This window comes from Triticum aestivum, chromosome 7B (assembly GCF_018294505.1).
Source record: "Triticum aestivum cultivar Chinese Spring chromosome 7B, IWGSC CS RefSeq v2.1, whole genome shotgun sequence".
Lineage (NCBI taxonomy): Eukaryota > Viridiplantae > Streptophyta > Magnoliopsida > Poales > Poaceae > Triticum > Triticum aestivum.
This window is the reverse complement of record NC_057813.1, coordinates 592338344-592345777: the sequence shown is the minus strand read 5'-3', so window position 1 is coordinate 592345777 and position 7434 is coordinate 592338344.

Here is a 7434-nt window from a genome sequence, read left to right as displayed (position 1 = left end):
GCAACTCCAAAGGATCAGTCGACTAACTTCAGCGTCGACCAAAGATAAAGTTCGCACAAAATAAGAAAATATGAGCAGCACAATTACCCTGATATGGTGGGGATGGACACCTTCATCTTCGGCAGGAGCTTGGTCGGCTTTGGCGGAGGCCCCCTAGGCTGCTTCGGCGCCTTTTCAGTCGGCGCTGGAGAAGTGGTCCTAGGGCGCTTGGTCGACTGCGTCGCAACCCCCTTGCCACGTTCAGTCGAAGGGTCGTGGACGAGCTTCGACCGCCTTTCCGAGCGAGGTGGCACGACCTCCTCCTCTTCCTCCTCGTCTTCGGCGTCATCATCATCGCCGTCGTCATCATCATCGTCGTCGTCGTCCCCTGCAACGTCCGAGTCCCATTCCTCCTCGTCCTGGCTCTCGCCCCCACTCGCCTCACCCTCCTCAGTCGGAGTTTGTGCCACATTGGGCATCGAGTACAACTCGGTGAGGGCCTAGCAGATATCAAGACAATGATCAGTCGACCAGTCGGCAGAGTAAACAGAGATGAATGCGACAAGAATGCAGTGGAGAGCAGGGCAAGTGTACCTTATTTGGATCACTGTTGTGGTCGAGTGGAGGAATCCTTCTGGCTCCACGTGGGTTGTCCTTGTTTCCGGTGACGGCTACCATCCATCTTTCCAGAGTGACATCGTCGACTGCTTCTGGATGGACTCTAGTCTCGTCTTCGGTCCGACAGTACAACCACATGCAGTGGCTCCGGAACTGGAGAGGCTGGATGCGACGCCTGAGGAAAACCTCCAGGAGGTCCATGCCCGTCACTCCCTCCCGAACCAACTGCACCACGCGCTCCATCAACATCTTCACGTCAGCTTTCTCCTCCGGAATCAGCTTCAGAGGGGAAGGCTTGCTCACTCGGTCCATGGTGAACGGAGGGAGTCCACTCGACTGCCCTGGCGTCGACTGGACCTGGCAGTAGAACCAAGTCGACTGCCAGCCTCTGACGGACTCGGGAAAGGTCATGGGCGGGAAGGTGCTCTTATTCCTCACCTGAATCCCCAGGCCTCCGCACATTTGGACGACTCGGGTTCTCTCATCACCTGGGCTCGCCTTCTTCATGGTCTGAGATCGACACGTGAATATATGTTTGAACAAACCCCAGTGCGGTCGACAGCCCAAGAAACCCTCACACATGGACACGAACGCGGCAAGATAGGCAATGGAGTTTGGGGTAAAGTGGTGGAGCTGCGCTCCGAAGAAGTTCAAAAAGCCACGAAAGAAAACACTCGGTGGCAAGGAAAACCCGCGATCAACATGGGTGGCCAAAAGCACACACTCACCCTCTTCTGGCTGGGGCTGCCACTCCTTCCCCGGAAGCCTCGCAGCTCCGTGGGGGATCAAGCCCTCGTTGGCCATGTCGAGGAGGTCATTCTCCGTGATGGTCGACTGGATCCAGTCTCCTTGGACCCAGCCCTTCGGCAGGCGGGATCTGGACGAGGACCCTCCGCGGCTGGTGGATCTTCCTTTCGCCTTCTCCGATGCCGACGCCTTCTTTGCGCGCTCCAGCGCCGCCGTCTTCTCCTTGGCCATGGTCGCCGGCGAGATGCGCAAAGGGAAGTGGTGCGGGGGCGAGAGCGAGCACGCTGAGCAGGGAGGAAGGAGGCAGAGAGAGGGGAAGAATGCTAAGGCGCAGCACAGAAATCCTCGCCGGGCACATTTATAAGGTCCCTTCCGAGTGGATGACAGGTGGGCCCGGGCGATCTAATCATATCTGGAACAGTTATGCAGGCGGGATACGTGGCGAAAAAGGCGGCGCGGAGATCGAGGCGTCCATGCCCTGTCCCATCCGAACGCCGCGGTCCGCCCCGCTTCGCGCGCGCCCCAAAATTTCGCATCCCGCGGAATCCGCGAGCAACAAATCAGTCTGTCAGGCGCGGTGTTTCCGGCGATCCGTCGCTCGGAGATCGTCGAAGCCTGAAAGATCACTCGACGCAAAAACAGAATGGATCAAGTTGACTGAAGGCAATTTGTTTCCTGTCGACAAAGGGATTCTTTGGTCCAGAACAGCGCACAACCGGAGCGCAAAGGTTAGTCGGAAACGACATCAACTCCTTCTTCACTCGAGGCCTCGATCCATTCGGGGGCTAATGATGGGGTTGTGTACCTAGGGTAGGATCATGGACCTGATCCAAGTAACTTACCCTAGGACATCCTTAGAAGAGGTCGCCTTCCAGTCAACCAACGAGGATTCACTCGACTGGCCTGAAGGACTGGACCACGAAGACTCACTCGACCACCAGGAGGTCAAGAGGCACTCTGCACTGCAACGGCCTGTAATCAAGTAGACTTTATGATAGTAAAGGCACTTTATGTGGGGCGTTACCAGTAACGCCCCAGACTTAACTCACCTTAAACCCTCTCCTGCGTGGGCTGGCTAGGGTCCTGGCGCACTCTATATAAGCCACCCTCCTCCACAGGCAGAGGGGTTCGGACCTTGTAATTCATACATTCATAATCCACTCGACCGCCTCCGGGCTCCGAGACGTAGGGCTGTTACTTCTTCCGAGAAGGGCCTGAACTCGTACATCCTTTGTGCTTACAACCTCTCCATAGCTAGGACCTTGCCTCTCCATACCTACCCCCCACTCTACTGTCAGGCTTAGAACCACGACACCTGCTATTGCGTTCGGACGGCTACCGTCGCTGACGGTGGAGGTGGGGCCCTCCCGCGTGCCGACGGTGCTGCTGCCCTAGTACCGGCTCTGATTCTTCGCCGTGTTGCCCTCACTTCGCGGTGTCGTGGTGAGACGGCGTGGGGGCCTCTTGACCGTATCGGCGCTGGGTGGTGGTTGGTTTGGTGGCTGGCTCCGGAGCGTTCGAGGTGCGGGTTGGGATCGGGGGAAACCCCTGTCAGCTTGGCCGACACCGGCGCGGTGGCGCCTGTGGGTGCCACCTGACCTTCTGGGAGGGCGTCGGGGGCTACCCTTCCTCTCGCCTCGTCGTGTACCGGGGGAAACCCTTGGCAGCAGCGTCGTCATCGTCACGATCCTTCTTGGAGGTGTAGGTGCCGGTGCTTCGAAGTCTTGGAGCCTAGTGGAAGATCCCGGTGGGCGCAGCGTTCGCGAGGCTTCTTCATTTTCGTTGATCCGCCGTTGTCGGCATTTGTTTCTTTTGCTCTTTCCCTGTCGTTTCTTTTGGGCGTGACTATGCTGCTTCCGCCACAGCACCTATCCTTGTACGGCTTGGTTGGTTGCTTTGTATACAAAGCGGGGATACCCTTTTTTGGTAATCCTAGCTAGAGTCCTAAATCCCCTGACCTTTCTCGTGCTTGCATACCATGGGCTTGCTGCACATGTACTATGTATTTTATAAGTTTATAAATCGTTTGAAGTCCAATCGTAGCGGTTTCTTGAGAAGAATTCAAGTTGCAATTAAGTTGGAAAGCTGGAATACAACATACATACACAAGAACTCGATCAAACTGCAAAAGGAGAGAGCTTTATTGGTGATCTAGGTATCACTGGTTGGAAAGCTGGACGCAACATCTTTCAAATACTACATCTTCACCAATCGCTCTTCTCAAAGTCTGCAGATTTCAGCCGATTTTGTAAGACCATCACACACTTACAGAGGAGCAAATAATTACAGTTGCAGTCAGTTGTGATGGATCAACTGCCCATGTGAATCTGCCTCGTGACCGAGAACGTCTTCTTGACCATGGAGCTCGCGCAACTAGCCAGGTTCCTCTCCCTCAGGATGGGGTGCATCTTTTGCTGCCTCTGCTTGAGCATCTCCGGCAACTCCACCACCTGCACCCTGCGCTGCCGCTTCGCGTCCGATGCTTGCTGGTACCTTTCATGGAGTTTGCGCTTTGCGGCCTCCATTGCCTTCGTGTCTGGATCGGCCGAGACAATGACATGCCGACCGACGGTGACCTCCTTGGGCTTCGCCGTGTTGATGCCGCTGACGAGATCGGACGCCTTGCTGCTGATCTCCGCCGTCTTCTTCTTCTTCTTCGAGTCAAGATCGGCCGAGGCATGCTGCCGATCGTGACCGACGATCTCTTTGGAGGAAGGCCGCTCCGTCGTCGTTGCGCAGACATGCTGTAACGCCCTCGATGCGGCTATAACTCCCACGTGTCGAGGCACGACTTAGAGGCATAACCGCATTGAAAGCAATGTCGCAAGTCAGGCAATCATTACAACATCCCATGTAATATATAATAAAAGGGGGAGATAACATAGTTGGCTTACACTCGCCACGTCACATCAGAGTACATAAATAACATCCATCAAGCAAACACTCATGGCCCGACTACGGCGCCAAAATAGAAAAGACCCCCAACATGCGACAAGGTCCTGAATCGATAACCCCAACTAGGCACCACTACTGATCATCTGGAAAGGACACGTAGTAACGCTGAGAGTCCTCGTCGAACTCCCACCTGAGCTCGTAATCGTCAACTGGAGCAGAATCACCTGGACCTGCATCTGGAGTTGTAGTATCTGTGAGCCACAGGGACTCAGCAATCTCACACCCACGCGATCAAAACTATTTAAGCTCATAGGAATGGACAAGGCAAAATATATGTGGAGCTGCAGCAAGCGACTAGCATATGTGGTGGCTAACTTATACGCAAAAGAGAGCGAGAAGAGAGGGCGAAGCACGAGCGAGAAGCTAAAGGAACACCCTGCGCAAGCATAACTCCAACACCGTGTCCACTTCCCGGACTCCGCCGAGAAGGGGCCATCACGGTAACACACACGGTTGATTCTTTTTAATTAAGTTTAGTTCAAGTCATCTACAACCGGACATTAACAAATTCCCATCTGCCCATAACCGCGGGCACGGCTTTCGAAAGATCAATCCCTGCAGGGGAGTCCCAACTTAGCCCATAACAAGCTCTCACGGTCAACGAAGGAATAGACCTCCTCCCAAGACACACCGATCAGACTCGGTATCTCGGTACAACAAGATGATTCGACAGGTTAAAACAAGTCCAGCAACACCGCCCGAATGTGCCGACAAATCCCGATAGGAGCTGCACATATCTCTTTCTCGGGGCACACTCAGATTGTCTTAGGTACGGGTAGGCCAGCCCAGAGTTGCCCCTGGTAGCCACCGGTAGCTGACAGGTGGACCAACACTCAGAGGAGCACTGGCCCGGGGGGGGTAAAATAAGATGACCCTCGGGCTCCGGAAACCCAAGGGAAAAAAAGAGGCTAGGTGGCAAATGGCAAAACCAATGTTGGGCATTGCTGGAAAAGCTTTAATCAGGGCGAACTATCAAGGGGTTCCCATTATAACCCAACCGCGTAAGGGACGCAACAATCCGGGAACATAACACCGATATGACGGAAACTAGGGCGGCAAGAGTGGAACAAAACACTAGGCGAGAGGCCGAGCCTTCCACCCTTTACCAAGTATATAGATGCATTAAGATAACATAGCAATATAATGATATCCCAACAAGTAAATAAATGTTCCCACGAGGAACGGCTCCAATCTTCACCTGCAGCTAACAACGCTATAAGAAGGGCTGAGCAAAGCGGTAACATAGCCAATCAACGGTTTGCTAGGACATAGGTGGGTTAGGGGTTCAACATGGCAATTGGGAGGCTGACAAGCAAAAGGTAGGCATCGTAGCAGTGGCAAAGCAAAAGAGCGAGCAAACTAGCATAGCAAAGATAGTAGTGATTTCGAGGGTATGATCATCTTGCCTGCACAGTTGTCAGAGTTGACTGGATCCTCACAAGCAAACTCAACGGGCTCCTCGGTAGCGAACTCGTCTCCCGGCTCTAACCAGAGACAAACAAGCAACAAGGACACAATCAACCACGGGCAAGACCAAGCAATATGATGAAATGACGATATGCTATGCGGAATGCGATGCGGGATGCAAAATGCAAGATATGACAGGAAATGCATGAACCTGGCATCAACTTGGAAAACCAAGTGTGCCACTAGATAGAGGGGATGAAATCGCTTGAAAACGATATAAAGATCATAGGAATCGGAGTTACGGTTTGGAAATGGCGAGCGTTTTAAGATATGACACCGGTCTGCGATTTACAGCAAGTAGGCATCTAAATGCAACGAAATGAACATGCTACAGCCACCAAACATGAAAACAAAATACATGGCAGTGATGTACACAAGATGGTTGACAAAACACTAGCACTGAGCCATAGACAAATTCATCCATTAAGAGGTTCAAACAAGCATGGCTAAAACGCAAATGCAAAACAGATTTCAGACTTAGTGAAATTAACACTAGTCTGAAATTTCAGATCACGAAGCTCTCTTCGGAGCAGCAAAACAACATGATAGAAAACCTGAACATGACAAGTAAGAACATGGCATGGAGCTACTCAACAAGCTTAATAAAACACCCAAAGTGACCTGGGGCCAAAAGGGTTCACAAAATACTCTACCGAGCTCACGAACATCGCTCGAACACAATCAGTTTTCAGACTTAGTGAAAACTGAGACATGCTGAAATTTAACTCACGAAGGCATGTAAACGAGCTCGATGCACTCACTACGGTGCAAGTCATGGAAAGGAAAGCATATAACCAGCAAGAAGGCACAAAGTGCTAGCTACACATGGCAAGAACGAAGGCATAGCATGCATGGAACACTAACGGTAGCATCGGCGAAATCGCAAACAAGTTAACGATCTGCCCAGATTAACAACGAAGCAAAAGTTGAGCTCGATTGAGTCAACCTAGAGAACTCCACAAATGCCAACAAAGACATGGATGGATAGAGCATGACATAAATATCAAAACTCCCTTAGTGATCATCCTCAAAAGAGGCACGGATCATTAGGAAACAAGCTGGACATATGGCATCATGAACTAAAATATCCCAGACTTAGTGAAAATCACTAAGTCCCTGAAATCTGCAATCTCAGGTACCTCTCTTCGCAAGCTTGCACAAGACAACACACACATCCTAAAAATGCATGGCTGGCACCTCTGGAAAGAAGACAAAATGCTTCACAATACATCCCAAAGGGGCACAGGCATATCATGCACGGATTAAATATAGCAAAAATGACAAAAGTGCATGATGAACTAACGGATCTGCAATTTAACTCACGAAGCCTCCTTCTACCAGCATTTTGGGTATCAAGATGACCTCACATGCAAATGATGCAATGGAATGAAATGATGTACATGTCGAGACGAAGATTTTGATATATCATACGCCCAAAATGGAGCTACGGTTGCGGAGATACAAGCAGTCAAAGATAGCACGAAATCTGGAAGATTAGGGTTTCGGGGAGAAGTCAACCTAGCCCGGATCCAGATCTGGCGCGGGCACGGATTCCGAGGCGGCGCCGAGGAACACTGAAGCTGGCCGGACTTGGCCGCCGGAGTCGCGGGAGGAGGCCGGCCGGGGCGGATCCGGTGGTCGCCGGGGCGGTGGCGCGGCCCGCGCGCC